Raw genomic sequence first — 18,122 nt, 5'->3', positions numbered from 1 at the left:
TCAGTTGTTCAGTCTCGTCCAAGTCTTTGCGGCCCCATGGACTGCAACACACCAGGCTTCCCTGTCCCTCACAGTCTCTTGGAGTTTGCTCAGATTCATGTCCATTGAATTGGTGATGCCGTCCAGTCACCTCATTCTCTGTCATCCCCTTCTCCTGCCCTCAGTCTTTCCCAGCATCAGGGTCTTTCCCAATGAATTGGTATTAGAATAGAGGCGATCACTGAGGACTTGAGTCTTCAGTGTTTGTGAGTTTTGAGAAAGGATGACAAGTAGGAATTTTAGACTTATTTCCTGAGGACTCGTGTGTGATTTGCTGAGAGCTGATTGCTTGTGTGCTGGTAATGTTTTACACCTGGTTTGGGAGCTTGGCATCCGGGTTCAGATCCTGACACCACCACTTCCCCCATGTTTGTGTTACTCCATTTCATCATCCCCTGAAATTTAAAAACAATTAAAAAAAAATTTTATTTATTTGGCTGTGTCAGATCAGTTGCAGCATGTGGGATGTTCATTGTATTATGCGAGATCTTTCCTTGTGGTCCTTGGACTCTCTAGTTGGCAGTGAGTAGGCTTAGTTGCCGTGAGGCAGGTGGGATCTTAGTTCCCCGACCAGGAAACTAAGATCAAACCCATGTTTCCTGCATTGCAAGGCGTATTCTTAATCACTGGACCACCAGGAAGGTCTCACTTGTTTTTTTTTTTTTAAAGATTTACATTTGTACTCTGCTAGTAGTTTCCCTTGAAAAGTTCATCCATACCTTAATCACCCTGGATAATGCGAGTAAGCAATCTTAAAGTCTGATCACTTCTCTCCCTGCAGTAAGTCCGATATTTTAGTTTTACCTTTTTTTAAACGCACAAATTAGATGTTGCTATCCTTTTCACAGGTAGTGTTTTAGATTTACCTATATGGTTACCAGTGTCTTTGTTCACAATTTCTTTAATATTTTTTAGTGAGTGTCTATTAGTAGTATATACTCGTTTTTAGTTATCGAAGATATCTTTATTTTGCCCTATATTTTGAGAGGAACTTTGGCCGCATGACTCTAGGTGGAAAGTTGCTTTTTTTCTTTTTACCTTGTAGAACTGCTATGAAGATTACCTGAATTCGTATCTAAAGTCCCTAGCATGGTGCCTGGCTTGTTTGCTTGTTAAATAACAGTGGCTCTTGCATTCTCAGAAAAATATTGGAACAATTTGAGACAATGTAGGTTTAGTTGGAATATCTATACTTTTATCCTTTTTTTCCTGTTATTTCCTTAAAACTTGCATTTTCACTAAGCTTCGGATGGGAGTAGATTTAATAAGCAACATTACTAGCTTCAAAGATAAAGTTTGATTCAGCTGTGGTTTCTGTCACTTGCTAGGTACAAGTACCCTTTGCAGGTTATCTTACCTAAGATTTGGGTTTAATTTTTTTTTTTTTTTGCATATAGAGTGGTTATCATAGTACTGTTTCTCAGGGTTACTATGAAAATTGCATGAGAATACACGTAAAACTCTTAATAAAGCCTCACATAGTAGGTGGTTAACAATGTTAACTAATAGTTCCTGTGAACCACTTTTATGATTTTTACGTACAGATGTTATTGACTTTTCTTCTTTTCTGCTCTGCCTCTGTTTTTATTTCCTGTTCCCCACATCCAAGAAAACAAGGTGTGTCTGTGCACGACTTTCTGTTCTGAGGACTAGGAGGGCCTTCTGCGGACTGGTGTCTCTGGCTTGGAGGCTGCACTTTGATACTTGCTTGTCCTTAGTGGGAAAATAGCTTTTCATGCTTAGTATTTTGCTACCTGTAAGACCCTCGTTGACTTATCCAAAAATTATATGCTCTGGTTTTACTTGTGAAAGTGAAATTACTTAACCACTCAGCACCTCCGTTTTCTCATCTGTAATATGGAAATAGTGACCCTTCCTTCCTCATAGGATTGATGTGAGGACTTGATGCATGTAAAGATCTTAAGTGCCGGCATAAAAGAAATGCTAATACTCAAGCTTTCACCATCCTTGCTGTTGTCATGACTCCCTTCTGTGCCATACGTTTGGCTTTTGTATAAACAAATGCTTATGTGGTATATTTTTGTCCTTTACCTGTTTAATCTCAGTGCATGTGTATTAAGCTTTCACATGTCACCTTTCTCATTTGTTCCTTGATAACATTTTCATGGGTTAGGTAGGACATATGTTTTTTCAATTTTATTTTCACATGCAGTAAAAGGCACCCATTTTAAGTATACAGTCCTGATTTTAGAATTGAATCACCACCACAGTCAAGATATAACATTTCTATTGCAGCCGTGAATTCCCTCATTCACACTTACTCTCCCATTCTTACACCAGGGTCTGGGCACCACTGTCTGTTTTGTGCCACTGTAGATTAAGGTTTTCTTCAGTCTTTATATCAGTGGAATTGTATGTTATGTACTCTTTTGTGTTTGGCTTCCTTCACTCAGAGTAGTTACTTTGGGGCTGGCCCGTGGTTTTGGTGCGGCCTGGGCCTTCTTACGCTGTGTGCTGTCCCGTTCGTTGCAGGGATGCACTGTAATGTGTTTAGCCATTCTCCTGTTGATGCTTTGGGGTTGTGTCCAGTTTGAAGCTGTTATGAATAAAGCTGCTGCGAACGTTTAGGTACAATTCTTTGTGTCGATATGTTTTTCAGCTCTCCTGAGTATCTAGGAGTGGCGTTTACTGATATGAAGGGCTTAGAGTCAGAGTCACACAGAAAGGCACCATGCCTGGGTTAGCAGTTGATTATTCATCAGCTGACTTCTCTTTTAGGATGCATTCCATTGGACCGGTGATTTTCATGCTTGTAGAGAACCAGTACTCTTTCAGATGAAATACTGCCCAAAATACCCATTGAAAACAGATGAAAACGTTGTTGACAGACTCCTCAGAAAGTTCAAGTAGCCCTTTTTTGGCTGTTAACCTGCTGAGCACCCATGCTCTTCTCCTGGAACCCCTTTGCAAAGTGCTGCACTCCCAAGGCTGTTTCTTGAGAGCAGAGTCTTGAGGTCCTTAAACATTTCTTTTTCTTTTTCTTCTCTCTCTTTTAATATTTATTTGTTTGGCTACTTTGGGCCTTAGTTGTGGCCTGTGGGATCTTTACTTGCCATATGCAGGATCTAATTCCAGGGATGGAACCTGGGCCCCCTGCATTAGACATACAGAGTCTCTTAACACTGGACCACCACAGAAGTCCCTCCTCTTCTCTTTTTAGTCCCATCACCTTAGTTGTTTCAGAACCAGCTACTGAGTAGTTTACCTCTTCTTTTTTGGTGTTTTAGAGGCAAGAAACTCTCATTCTTTAAAAACACAAAACAAACCAAAAAACCCCGTGAATGCACAGCACATAAGTTAAGGCTGTACAACTGGTGAGATTAGAGACATTACCACTTGCTTTGCTGTTCACCAGTGCTGAGTATGTATCTTCTTGACCCAAAGGGTCCTTTGGGGTATGTAGGGTCAGAGAGGTCCATTCAAACTCTTAGGCTATTTACCTTTGTCACCCGCTACTGTTTATAGATGGAAGAGATGCCAGTATGTTCCATTGCCTATTCTAAAGCAGTGAGTCTCATGTTATCAGAGCCCAGGTTATGAAATTTGAAATGCACTTTGCCTCCCTTGCACTGTTAAAACTGCATCAGAGCATTTTAATCAACTTGCTTTCATTGAAGTGTACAATTTTTCTTCTCATTACATCTGCAAGCTCTCAAGTTTAGAGACACGATCTCCTTGGCTAGACTAATATTGCTTGGTCATTCTTGCATGCAAATTTAAAATTTAATATCTTGCTACAGGTCTGTTGAGTTTTATGCAAATTTCAATATAGATTATATTTTGGAGCTGTAAATTAGAAATTACATTTGGGGGTAGTAATATTTGTGTGGGCTTAGAAAAAGTAATCTTACATTGCATGGTACATGGCATTTCTTCTGAAGAAATGGGATTTTTGAGTATTTTCTGTGGGTTTAGAAGTTGTTTTGTCCAGTTGTGTTACTGGTAATAAAAAGACAAAAACTATGCCAGTTCTTACATCAACATTTAAAAAAGAATAATTATTATTTTTTTTCACTGCAGTAGGCCTTTGTTGCTGCATGGGCTTTCTCTAAGCGTGGCAAGTGGGGGCTACTCTCTAGTTGCGGTGTGCAGGGCTCTCATTGCAGTCTCTTTTGTTCCAGAGCATGGGCTTTAGGGCACGCAGCCTTCAATAGCTGTGGTGTACAGACTCAGTTGCTTCAGAGCATCTGGGATCTTCCTGGACCAGGAATTGAACCTGTGTCGCATGCATTGCAAGGCTGATTCTTAACCACTGGACCACCAGTTGTTGTTGTTCAGTTGTTTTCAACTCTTTGGGACTCCATGTCCGCAGTAACATTTTTTTAAAATGACATTTGGCTATTTGGGATTAACAGTGTTCTCTCATTTATTTCTTCATTGAATATGTGGTTATGCACCTGCCTTTCCTCTTAGGTTTGATATTACATCAGCAAACAAGACAGTGTCTGCCCTTGTGAAGGTTACCTTTTAACTGGGAGAAACAAGTCACAGCAGATAAATAAATATTTGTTATATCTGATAGTGATGCATTCTATGGAGAAAAAACAACACAGGATTTGGGAGTGAGTGAGTGCTGGGAGTGGGGTGAGGGGTCAGGGAAGGCCTCCCCATAAAGTGATGTTTATGCAGAGACTTGATGAGGAAAGGAGGTGAGCTGTGGAATTTTTCTTAGGAGAATGACAGGAAGAGAGACTGCTAAGCACAAGTGTCCCAGGTGAGGACTTAATGCCGTGTTTGAGGAGCAGCGAGGATGCCGCTGTGGCTGGGGCAGAGTGGGAGGTGGAAGTGGAGCAGAGAGGCAGACAGGAGGAGAATCCAGGGAGGGGTTGGTGGCAGAATGGGGGGCAGGTGTCGTGGATCACATAGGGCCTTGTAGGTACTGTGGGAACTTGGGCTTTCGTTGAGTGAGACCCAGAGCTGTGCTGGGGAAGCATTAAGTAGGTGCTGACTGCTGTGTTGACAATGGAGTTTATGGGGGCAAAGACAAATTTTCAGATGATGGAGATGGGACACCAACTTCAGCCATTGCAAATCTGTACCTTTGGAGCTGAAGAGCCTGGGCAGAAGAGCCTGACCTTGTTGAGCATCCTCAAGATTCTTTACCTGTGGCAGAAGCCTAAGAAGCCTAAGCATATGTATTGTTGGTGCCAAGCCGTCTGTGTTTTAACAAGTCTTTCAGGTGACTGATGTACTTGTTAAGAAAGAATGCTGGGTCTCTCCCCGCCCCCTTCCGCCCTGAGTTTCTGATTCAGGAGGTTAGGGGTGGGGCCTAATCATTTGCATTCTTTATACCTTCTTGTTCCTAGGTGATGTCAGTGCTGCTAGTCCAAGGACCACACTTTGAGATCCATTGCTCTAGTGGATAGGAATCAATATATTGTAATCTGGGAAGTTAACTTTCTGCACTTCTGCCTTGCAAAATAATGGTTAGAAGCCTTGGCTTTGAGCCTCACTACCTGGGTTTGACTCCCAGCTTGTCCTCGTATTGTGACCTTGGATAGAGCATTTAAAATGGTGCCTTACACATGGTAAGTTCTTAGCAAAGGCTGGCTATTATAAAATGATATATAAGTCTATATAGAATGATGTGGTACAAACAAAACATGAATAATTTGCCAAATGTAAGCTCTAGAATTAGCATTATAAGCATAATCTTGTTTTTTTTTTTTCCCCAGCATGTCCTGCAGTGTACAGTTGTCCCTCGATATCCATGGGAGATTGTTTCTTGGACCGCCCCCTGCCCCGTTGCCCCCCATTTGGATACCCAAATCCATGTGTGTTCGTCACCCATTCATATCTGTGGGTTCTGCATTTGTGAATACTGAGGGCCACCTGTATTAATAGTTTTGTTTTATACACAGGGAAGTGACTTACTCATAATCATGCAGCTAGTTAGTAGCAAAGATGGATTTCAAATTCGGGTGTCTCTGGCTTCATAGCCTGAGAATTACCACAGCGTGTGTTTCCTGGGAGCACTGAATTGGTCTCACACAGACTCAGGTTTAAATCTGAGTCTTCCCATTTAGTATGCTTGTGTGTGTGAGAGAGAGAGAGAGAGAGAAAGACACTCAGAGGTTTAGATAGAAAGTGAAAGTATTTGCGTTAATTTTCTGTATCTTTGTTAAGACACATTTTCTTTCTATAAAATTGGGATAAAGCATGTATACCTACCAGGGTTTCTGTACTAAGTATAGATGGATTATCATTGTTGGTTGCTTTCTTTCCTAATTAAAAACCTTCACACACACTCACACACACACACACACACACACACACACACAGAAGTCGCTCAGTCATGTCCGACTCTTTGCGACCCCATGGACTGTAGCCCACCAGTTTCCTTCTCCCCCTCAAAAAAAAAAAAAACCCTTCACAGCCAACTCCAATCTAATAAGATGTACTTCTGGGATTTTTCTTAGAGTTCCTTCTAAGAATGGGCTTTTCCTAATATGAACCTTGAATTTTATGGACAGGATTCTTGTCATCAGGAGCTCAGCTTGGGAGGAAGAGATCATGTTCCCTTTAAAAACATCCTTCTGTGATTGGGGTTTTAGAGTCCTTATCTCAGGAAGTTCACACACTGTTAGGAAGAAAGCTTTCTGAGATAAGGCATTTGTGCAGAGGAATGAAGTAGGTGGGAAGGTAGATGTGTGGGGAGACCACATGTCTAATTTTTAAAAAAGCTAGTGTCTCATGGTGGTTTGCAAAAGTGAAAAGTGTTACATAAAAGTCACATTTAACAGTAATCATTGTTATTGTCTTAAAATCCAAGTCATCCATGGATCAGTTGTATGGCAGCCTCATCTTTTGAAGACCTGGTTATAAAATTGAAAAAGCCATTGATTGACAACCAGCTGTCACAAAGCTCTTGAACTTTTACTTCTGTTGTAGCAGTAACTGGTGAAGCCCTTGGTCCCTAGGGATTGAAAGAGAGCATTTATATTCAGAAGATACCTAGACAATACAGGGAACTCTTATTGACCACAGGGGAAGGAGAAACAATAGCTATTAAAAGAACTGCCTTTGAGCCAACCAGGTGGCCCCAACTGTCCTGGGAGCCCCCAAGGCCACCTTTGTAAAACAGATTGAGTCAGGTTCTTAGAGAAAATTATGTCATCCAAAAGAGAAAGCTTATTCTTGGTATCTTTTTCAGAATAGAGGGAAATGTGAGTGTATCAGAGTTATTGTCACAAGTTTACTTTCAGTAAAACAGTTTGCTTAGCGGTAAGTGCAAGATATTTTGGAAAAAAAATCACGGATGCGGCATAAATTCCTTGTTCCTCAGTGATTGTGTGGCCAGGGAGGGGTGGGGATGTGGTGGGAAGAACATGGGCCTTGGTGACAGGCGCTTGACTAGAAGCAGACTCACCTCAGATGTCTCGGAGCCCCAGATTACCCGTTTGTAAATGGGAATATCTTTTAGGATTAAATGAGTGGCCTGTGTGGTGTACCTAGTGTGTACTTAGTCCAGTACTTGATAAATAGTGATGAGGTGGGTACATTTGGGGCATCTAAAGGTCAGTGAGGATGATTCAGGATGCACTTCCTATTTACTGACTCAGATTCCTGTGGGGATGGCCGCTTCAACAGCTTCATGAGATCTAATTCACATACAGTACAATTCACCTATTTAAAGCAGGGGTCCCCAACCTCTGGGCCACAGATCAGTACCTCCTGTCAGTTCAGTGGTGACATTAGATTAGAAATAAAGTGTCCAATAAATGTAATGAATTTGAATCATTTCCAATCCCCTCATATCCCCTGCTTACCCCGCCTTCCCCCAAATCTGTGAAAAAATTGTCTTCCATGAAACCAGTTCCTGGTGTGAAAAAGGTTCTGGGGACCACTGATTTAAAGAATACAATTCAGTGCCTTTTACTGTATTTACAGATATGTGTAGCTGTCATTACAGTTTTAGAACATTTTCATCACCTCAAAAAGAAACCTGCATCTTTTAGCTGTCACTGCCCTATTCCTCCATCCTCTCCCTGCCAAGTTCTTGAAGGCTCCATCTTCCTCCTCTTATCTGTTTTTCAGTTGTGGACTCTGCCAGTTTGCCCGTTGCTGGATCATGTGATCAAAATTCTCCGAATCTCTCTGCAAATAACCAATTTAGCTTTTCGCCTCTAAAGTATTTGTTTCTTTGAGTGTTGAAGCAGCTGCTGCAGCCAATGCAGGGGCTCACCATTTTGCACTTTGTGGCCGTTCATATGGCAGCTTTATTCAAAACCGCTCCTGTGCTGCTTAAGTTATTTGTTTTGTACAAAAACAGTTCTCCCTGGCTTGGGGCTTCTCTGCTGCCATGTTGACAAATGTTGCTTCTAGTGAAATACACAAAAATAAATAACAGCAAGGGAGAAGGGAGCACAGAGCTAAGTGAATTCATTTTGCTTCTTGAGTACCATTCTCATTTGTTTTAAAAACCACCCTGGCATTGCAGGCAGGAATGGAGGAGGCAGGGGAGCCACAGGAAAGGAATGGGCCACACCTGATTCTTCGAAGGGACTGGTTGAGCAGATGAGTTGAGGGGTGTCTGGGATGTAGGGCCTGGGGTAAGGAGCTTACAAGGAGTCAGAGTGCTTTGCAGATATTCACATCACAGCAGTAGCCCCCATTTGGGTCGTCCTTAGAGTGCGTTTGGTGCAGTCACTTGTTTTGTCATTCTGTTTATGCTGAGGCTCCATTTAAGGCTTGCTGACTCAGAAATGAATGATTGCAGTTAGTTCGTGTGTGACAGTGTGGTAGGGTGTGTGGGCAACTGGGAAGATCGAGGGTGTGAGGCTGTTGGAATTCTCAAGTGTTCAGGCTGAAGGTCTGACTTAAGTGAGGAGGCAGAGGGAATGTTAACAAGTACTGATTGCCTGTTTTGAGCCAGGTGTTTCCACAAGCATCATCTCATCGAATAGTCAACAAAGGTTGGTGGTCTTATCTCTGTTTTACGGAGTAGGGAGAACAGAGTTTTGAGAAATTAAGGTACTCACTTGTCAGCAGTGGAAACTAGGGAGTGAAATAAAATGAAAATTCATCGCTTCCTGTCTTTGGAACCTGTTCCTGTTCCACTGTAATAATAAGCAGTAAAAGGTATGGAAGGAAAAAAAGGAGGGGGGTCGCTATTGGAAAATAAGAATAATGGATAATAGTGGCAAGTGGTACAGACCAAAATGTGTTGTTTAGAAAAAATAATGTTGCACATCTTTTTAAAGAGTTTTTATTAAGTAAGCATCACCGAACCCACTCCCCCCAAACAAAACTACAGCAATGACAGAAACTAAAGTAACTTCCCAAGTGCACGTGAAGCTTTCCTTGAGGTGGGTGATGGACTAGAAAAGAGATTCCCCTGAATGTTCACAAATTGTCTTAAGGAGCATATTGGTGAGGCATTGGCTGACAAATAGCCTAATTGGCTATGTAATGTGTGGGACGTTTGCTTAGCCAAAACTCAGCTGTCACTCTGGGTCTTGCAGGTTGATTCCTGCTCATTTGCTCAGTGACTTTCAATGTTATTTATTTCCTAAATGCTGTTAAAATTTTTTTTGTGGGGTGTTATTTCTAACAAGGACTGCCTTTGGAAAGGAGAGACAGAGAAACAAGAGTCATGTGAAAGGGACTAACTCCTTTTGAATTTTTTTCCTTGTATTATTCTGTTCAGTGGAAGTATGAGGAAGAGTGTATAGACAGGCAGAAGGAAAGAAGTCGGGTGAAAAGAATGTAATATTATTTAGGTCTTAACTCATTCATAGTTGAACCTGAAGGATTTTTTCTCAACATATAAACTTCTTCAGCCACAAAGTGAAGTGAAAGTAAAGTTGTTCAGTTGCATCTGACTCTTTGCAACCCCATGGACTATACAGTCCATGCAGCCACAAAAGAAATCGACATAAAACAGGTGCTTGCATATTGCTAGGTACCATCAGAAGGAAGGAAGTACAGTATATGGTTTAGGATTAAAAGAGTCTGAAATCCAGACTTCCTAGGTTTGAATTCAGTCTCTACCACTTAGTGGTTGGATGTGACCTTGGACTGTACTTAGCTTTTCTGTGTATTGGGTACTTTGTTTTTAAAATGTTGATTATAAGTAATTCCTCTTTTGTGGAGTTGCAAGAACTCAATGTGTTACTTAATCCACATAAAGTTTTATAACAGGGCTCAGCACTGACCACTCACTGGAAATTAAATGTTATGACTGTGATCATCACAGATGCTGATTTTCCTTATTACTTCTCAGCCCTTCTCTTCATTGTGCATACAGACAGAGTCCCTACAAACAAAATTGCCTATGTACAAACCAGTTCGATAAGTCCAACAAAGTTAGCCTAGCTACCCAACTAACACAGTCAGCTCTATACATCCTGTACTGTAGTAGATTTATAATGTTTTTCACACAAATAATACATGCAAACAAACACAAAAATAAAAGAGATTTTACAGGACAGTGCTTTGAGAAGTACAGGAGTACCAGCTACATCACCGCTGCTGTGACGCTTGCTTCTGGACATCTTGGGCTTGAAATCAAGATACTGCACTACTGTGCTCTACACAGGGCTGTGCAGTAAATACACAGACACAACCACTTGTAGAGCGTGCACCCACGGGACGATGTACGCAGACACGTGAGCTAACGTGTGTGACTGGACATGTGCATACATGCCTGCATCTTTGAAACTTCACAACTTGAAGGTTTGTATGTAGGGAACTCACTGTGTGCCCAAATTCCCTCTATTCAGATGCCCAAACAGTGCCCTCATGCTGGCCCCGGAGCCCTCTTCCTGAGTCTCGCTGGTCTGGTGCTGGCTCCTTCGGGTTCTGTTTTCCATCAGGAGCAGGATATCTGGACCTAGGAGAGTGAGCAGGCCGGGCTGGGTCCTGACTCTTTGAGAGGTGCTCAGCCTCTTGGTGGGAGAAAACACAACTTGTCAGAACACAGCTCTAGATTGCCCAGGTTTCCTGTTGGGTTCTGGAGTCTTTCTGGGCTCCTTGTTGTGGATCCATGCCAAGGCTGTCATTTGCTGAGCCAGGAATAATACAGGAATTAGTCTTTTTCTTCTTTTTACTAAGCACTAATCAATCTGCAGCTAACTCTGTATCTAATTTCTGAACCAGATGGCATGAATAACTGCCCCTGAATGTGTTTGCCAATAAAAGGATAAGTTTAAAGCTTTTAATCAATGCATCTTACACTCAGTATTTAAGGTCAGAGTCTTGCATGAGACTTTATTTTGATCAGGATAATTGTTGGGATAAAAATGAATAGTTTTTTTAAATTATGACACTTGTGGGTGACTATAGTAAATTAATCTTCGAGAGGATGGAAAATTGTCAGTTTCATAAGAGTTCTCTTACTCTTTAGTCCTTCAGGTCATTTATGGAAAAATGTGACTTTAGGAGGAAAGCATTCTTTATCAGTTGGGAAAGAGATAAGAGACTAATGTAAGTTTCTAAGGAGTCACTGATGGATGGACAGAGGGGAAATTGGAAATGAAACTAAGTATTTTGGATCTGCAGTGAGCGGCAGGGCTGGAGCTATGGCTGCTGTTTGTATTTTAAGTAATGCTATGCTATGCTAAGTCTCTTCAGTCGTGTCCAACTCTGTGCGACCCCATAAACGGCAGCCCACCAGGCTCCCCGTCTCTGGGATTCTCCAGGCAAGAACACTGGAGTGGGTTGCCATTTCCTTCTCCAGTGCATGAAAGTGAAAAGTGAAAGTGAAGTCGCTCAGTCATGTCTGACTCCTAGCGAGACTCCTAGCGACCCCATGGACTGCAGCCTACCAGGCTCCTCCGTCCATGGGATTTTCCAGGCAAGAGTACTGGAGTTGGGTGCCATTGCCTTCTCCGATTATAATTGTGAGTTTGCAGCATACCTTTCTCAAAGGAAGCCATGCTTCTTGACCCAAGAGTGTATTGTCTAGTGTTTAGCAGTATCTAGTGTTTAGATAATGGCTCCATTGAATGGCCGAGGGCAAGTCAGTTCACCTCTTGGACCCTCAGTTTTTATAATTATAAAATGGCTATGATAGTGTTTCTTCACAGTTGGAAACATTTGGTGTGATCACATAATGTGAGAATGGGAAGAGAAGTGTCTGATGCATAAGAAGTGATGAAAGGAAGGGTTTCTTCCACTTCTGTGGAGAGATCACCTGGCCTGCTCTCACACATTTTGTCTGGGCTGCATCTGGTTACATGCAATATTGGAGTTTTCCTACCTTATGTCAGTAAGTTGGAAATTGTTCCTGTTGACCTGGTTTTTATGCCCCGGAAGGGGATGAGAGGAGTGATTAGGAAGCTGCCAAGTTCTGGAGAAGCTTTGTGGTAATTCTCCTTGTTGGTGCCTCCCTGGGTGGACAGTTCTGAGTATACCAGGGTTGGTGGATCTGGAGAATGAGACTCTGCTTCTTTGGCTGTGGGGACAGTAGCTGGACTTTCTAAAGTTGTTTCCTCTTCCATAACATGGGGATGCCAATAACTTGGGATGCTGTGAGGGTACAGTATGGGTGGTGGTTGTGAAAGACCGTGGTAAGTGGCAGGAAACTCCAGAACTGAGCGGCAGGGATATTTTCATCAGCATGAGCTGGCAGCAGTATTTATCCAAAAGTCAGTTCTGGTGTTTTGCCAAATGTTAAAGGCTCAGGAAATACCCTCGAACTCAAGGAAGCTCTTGTCTCTTCTCCACAGCTGGAGGAGCTTGTATCCAGAAGGCAGGACAGCTGGGCTCCCAGGATTTCTGAGAGAGTGGGCAGTCCTCCCTTAGCTCAGGCTCTCAGACCTGCGGGCTAGTCATGGGGGATTGTAGTCAAGCTGGTGGTGAACAGTGCTGCAGTAGAGACCTCTGGCTGCTGTAGGTCGGTTTCTGCTGTTCCCCTGCAGTCTAGCAGTGGTCTGCTCTCCTTTGCCACAGCTGAGACATTGTTTCTCAAAGACCTTTAGGAAGACAGAGCTGGATCTGTCTTGCTTCCCATTGTGCTATTGTATGCAGAGTATCCTTGCTGTTCTTTCCCTTTTCTGATGACTTCACAGGTGACTAAACTGGAAGGAGAAGCCGCAGAAAGATTGCCAAGCACCTCCCTCCATGCCTCCTCCGCCCCAGACCCCGGCGCTGTGTTAGGAGAGGCTCTCGCCTGGCAGACGGGTGGAAAGGCCATCCAGTACAGACGGTGGCCCCAGGAGATCATGACGCGCACAGAGCAAGGCGGGAGGCGCAGCAGAGGACAGTTCAGACGCGGGGAGTAAAGCCGGCTAGTGCCAATTAGTGAGCAGTCTTTTCTCTCTCTCTGAGGCTTTTGACTTGACTCTGTAGGATGTAGGGATTTGTTGGAGGATGTTAAGTAGTAGGCGATGACAGTATGAGGTCACACTTGCTTATGGCAAGATGGATGATGAAGGGTGGAGGTGCTGGGACAGGAAATAGAAACCCAGAAGACTCGCAGTATTTCAGGTGGGAGGTCCTGTGGGGGCTGCCTGTGTAGGGCGTTGTCAGTGTGGGTGTCAGGAAGTTGTGAGAGGTTTTGTTGGCACAGGGTACTCTGACATCTCAGTGCCTGCTTTGGGCCAGGAACTTTCAGAAGTTTACCTACAATAGCTCATCTGATTCTTGCAATAGCAGACAGAGAAAGGTAGTTTTGTTTTGTTTTGCCATTTTGCAAGTAAAGAAACTGAGGTGTATAGGTTGTGTAGCTTGCCTGAGGTTTCTTGCAGCTGGAAAGCTGTAGAGTAAGGATTTTAACTTGATTCCATCAAATTCAAAAGTCCTTTCTCTTCCCATTACACCACACCATGGCCCTCAAGACACAGCCCTCATGTCGTGGTTTTGCATTAGCAAATAACTTTGCAGGGACTAGTCTATTAATAGTGATCTCTTTTAAACATTCCCATGAGATGAGGGAACACAATTAATTGTTCAGCTGAGGGATTAGAGCCATTGGTGAGGTTAAGGGACTTGACACAGTCATCTATCAAGTGGTTTTGGGGAGAGCAGGCAGGGGTGAGGTTTGAAGCAGACCATGTTGAGACTATAGTCTTACAGAAAACAAGAATTTGTCAGCCCAGTTTTAGAAATCTGATCTTTCTTTTAATGCATAGATTAGGAAAACTATAGGGGAGATGGTATGCAAGGCAAGTCCCTGAGGACGAGATGGCACAAAGCGTGGTGGCGTCCTGAGGTTACTTCATAGTCAGACTCGGTCGTTTTGCATAGTCTTGAGTTAAAACAACAACCTCCCCCAAACTAATCATCTTTATTAAGCGTGGAAATTGGAGTAAGGGTGAAGAAACTTGTCTCTTAAAAAGATCTCAGTAAAACATTTTTTCGTTTGCCATAAGAATTGTTTTGCTGAGCTTAATAATTAGAAGGATTCTCACAACGCAGCTTCTTTTTCTTCCTGTTTGATTTTACATGTTTGATATTACTATTGGTTGCCATGGGATACTTAGAGTGACACAGAGAGCAACATTATGACACAAAGAGCCATGGGGAACCCTTGTTAATTATATCGTGCCCCCATTCCTTGTCTCTTTGTCTTTATTACTACTGTTATTTTTAAAACTTTTATTTATTTATTTTTTATTACGCTCCGTGGGCTTCTCTCTAGTTGCGGCGAGCAGGGGCTGCTCTCTAGCTGCAGTGTGTGGGCTTCCCATTGCAGTGGCTTCTCTTGCTGCAGAGCCCTAGTTCCCGGCCGTGTGAGCTCAGAAGTCGGCTGCACATGGGCTCAATAGTTGCCGCTCTCCGTACTGCGGTATGTGGGGTCTTCCTGGACCAGGGATAGAACCCATGTCTCCTGCATTGGCAGGTGGATTCTTTACCACAGAGCCACCAGGGAATCTCTCTCATTATTACTAAATTATTTTCTATTTTTGAGAGATGAATGCAATGAGTACTGTGGGTCCTGAGGATGAGTCTAGAGCTTTGCCTTTTACTTTCCTGAATACTTTGGGCATGGGGGATCAAGAAATAGATCACTAGATATCATCTTGTGATATGAGTTGAGGGAATTACATTGGGAAGAGGGAGTCAAGGCTAGGGGTTGGAAAGATGCTGGACTAGAAACCTGAATGATTTCACATTTTGTAAATGGTTGTCCCTGGATGCCGCGTACCTTCGTGATTTAACTGAGCCTTGCAAACGGAGACCACACTTTGGCCAATCCTCAGCCTCTATTGCTTTCTCTCCAGAAGCAGAGTAAAGATAAAACATTGGCTGAGCGTGTGTGGCTGGTAGAGCTGTAGCTAGTGAGGTGGCCACCTGCCCCCGTGAAACCTTGTTTGCGTCAGATACTGGTGAAGTGATGCGGTTTCTGTAGACTGGGTGCCAAGTATGGGGAGAAGGACGTGACAGTCATTTACAGTGTCATATTTAGTCTTTTGCAGATGTGCTTACAGTTTTAACAAAGGAGGAGAAGAAATTATAGGGTGGGAGAGAAATGCCTACAGACAGCTTGTTAAAGCCTAGGAAGGAGGAAACTAGTATTTGTGTTTTAGGAGCGCTAAGCCCTTGCTTACACATCAGCAAGCAAAATATTGGCATTCACTTCTGACTTGAGGAAGGCATGTCTGAAGTCAATAGAAGGAAATACCTAAACACAGGCCTCACGCAGAAAGAAAGGAGAGCCGTGGAAATGCTCAGGATTATCTCATAAAAGCCTTTTGTGTATTTGAAGCCTCTAATGAAATCAGCCTTGTTCTCTAGGCCAGACAACTCCAGTTGTTTTTCTTACCTGTCTTCATTGTATCTTTTCTCATCTCTTCTATGCTTTTGCACCTTTCTCTGTTTCTTCCTGTTAAATAATACCCATCAAAATTGAACTTGGGCCCTAATATGTATTCCTCTTCTCATTTTCTGTCCACCTGTGTGTAGTGTTAGTGCCTAGAATGTGGTGGACACATAAAGTGAGTGTCTGCTGAATGAGTGAAAGGAGATGCACCTGATTTCTTTGCTTTAAAAGTCAATATTTGCTTTCGGGCAATTAAAAAAAAAACCAAAACCCTTGTTTTGTTTTTCATTATAAACACCAAAATTGTTGGCTTGTATTGCCACAGCAGAGCAGTATGCAGTGGGTATACTTAGCTGCTGCTGCTGCTAAGTTGCTTCAGTCGTGGCCGACTCTGTGCGACCCCGTAGACGGCAGCCCACCAGGCTCCCGTCCCTGGGATTTCCCAGGCAAGAATACTGGAGTGGGTTCCCATTTCCTTCTCCAGTGCATGAAAGTGAAAAGTGAAAGTGGAGTTGCTCAGTCGTGTCCGACTCTTCGCGACCCCGTGGACTGAAGCCCACCAGGCTCCTCCATCCATGGGATTTTCCAGGCAAGAGTACTGGAGTGGGCTGCCATCGCCTTCTCCGATGCAGTGGGTATAAAGACATATAAAACTTTTCTCAGAGAAGAACGTTCTTCTCTCTTAATTAACGTTCTTCTTAATTAGCTCCTCAGTCCCTGCGTTGGTGCCTCTCTCCCTCTTTCACAGCTTCACTTCTTTCCTCTCACTCATTTCTTCATTCAAGAGCCTTTGACAACCTCTGCTGCAAAACAGGCATTGTTTTTAGAGCTGAGGGTATTGTTATAAACAAAATAAAGTTCCTGTTCTCATGCAGTTAATGTTTCAATGAATTAAGGGACATAATTGACCAGAAAAATGTAATTCTTTTTGGTGACAAGGCTTTCAGATAGTGAGGTTGGCAGCTGTGTGGGTGGTAGTATTAATGATTGCTCTTTTGTCAGAGACTTGTTGGCAAGGGAGGCTGTGATTTCACTCTTCTTTCTATTTACACAACCATCTACGAGTCCCTATGTAGCATTTTACCTGATGTGTAAGATTGTGTCTGGGCAGGATTTTGTCAGTTATCATTTATATATCCTTTCTTGAAATTGGATTAGATCCCTTTGATTTATTTGGAGAGAGAAATGGGTAATACACAGGATGTTTCTGCTGAGCATCTATTTTGCTATGAAGTGTGTTTTATTTACATTTCATTTTTCAGAGATTGGTGGGTTTTTTCTTCTTTTCCTTTTATACTATTTTTCCAGTTTATTAAAATGACCTAATTAATATTCTTAATGCCTCCCATGGGTTTCAAGAGTTGGAACACAAAGTACATGCATCAACCCTATGGATTGATGAAAACCCAAGACTGTGGCATTCGTTAGTCCATTCATTCAGCAAATGTACAAAGGAAGGACAGTATATGCTTCTTCTCTACAAATTTCACAGTCCAAGGTGGCAGTGATATACAGAAATATAAATGAGACTTCTTGAGGGTAAATAGGCCAACAGAATTCTGAATAAATAGCAATGAGCTTAAAAGACATAACTAAGTAGGTCAGCCTGGTTGTCCCAGAAGGCTTCACAGAGGAGGTGATCTTTGATCTGGATCTTGAAGAGTGAGGATGTGTTTGCCTTTCAGGTCCAGCTGAGAGAGCTGAATTTATTCGTCTTGCTGTAATCATTGGGGTGTTGATCCTGAGGGTGGCTTTCTCTCCAAGCACTGGACTTGGGGATGGTGGTCTCTTTGCAAATACATGCAGCCTGGGTTTTGTTTGTTTGTTCATCTCTGAAGCAGTTGGCATATAAACAAGGTTGACACCAGGACTACTACTTCATTTCGTTGCTGCTTTTGTTCATCCATAAGTTCAGATGGACAGGCCTTCAGTTTTCACAGTGCTGCATTCCAGTATTTTGGGTAGTATTTATTGTGTGGTAACTTTCTGACGTAGGCATAGTTAGTAAATGAACCAGGAACTAGCCGTTGACCCTCTCCTGCCCTCCTCCTGTTCAGATAACCTGGAGTAAACATAAGAAACAAATCTCGGGGGGCTTCCCTGGTAGTCCAGTGGTTAAGAATCTGCCTGCCAATGCAGGGGACACAGGTTTGATCCCTGGTGGGAGCTAAGATCACACATGCTGCGGGGCAGCTGAGCCCACGCTACAGCTAGAGAGCAAGCGTGCCAGGAAAGATCCCACGTGCTGCAGCTAAGACCTGAGGCAGCCAAGTAAATAATAACAGTAAGAAAAGAAGCAAGCTCTGTTGTCAGCATGTTTGGTTACCAACTCAGAACTTGCGGAATGGCCAGGGAG

The 18,122-nt window shown here is 42.9% G+C and overlaps 1 protein-coding gene and 1 long non-coding RNA gene across 9 annotated transcripts in view; both read left to right on the top strand.

Annotated features, from left to right (window-relative positions):
* The window catches only part of AUTS2 (activator of transcription and developmental regulator AUTS2), a 1,221,294-nt gene that overhangs the window by 136,979 nt on the left and 1,066,193 nt on the right, over positions 1-18,122 (top strand). The window lies entirely within an intron of this gene.
* The window catches only part of LOC133238917 (uncharacterized), a 158,083-nt gene that overhangs the window by 11,652 nt on the left and 128,309 nt on the right, over positions 1-18,122 (top strand). The window contains exon 1 of the long non-coding RNA XR_009733675.1: positions 1-18,122. This exon is cut by the window's left edge and continues 11,652 nt beyond it. This is a non-coding gene — a long non-coding RNA (uncharacterized LOC133238917).

Source organism: Bos javanicus, chromosome 25 (genome assembly GCF_032452875.1).
Source record: "Bos javanicus breed banteng chromosome 25, ARS-OSU_banteng_1.0, whole genome shotgun sequence".
NCBI classification, from domain to species: domain Eukaryota; kingdom Metazoa; phylum Chordata; class Mammalia; order Artiodactyla; family Bovidae; genus Bos; species Bos javanicus.
The sequence above is the reverse complement of the archived record's forward strand: the minus strand, read 5'-3'. Positions and strand labels throughout refer to the sequence as shown.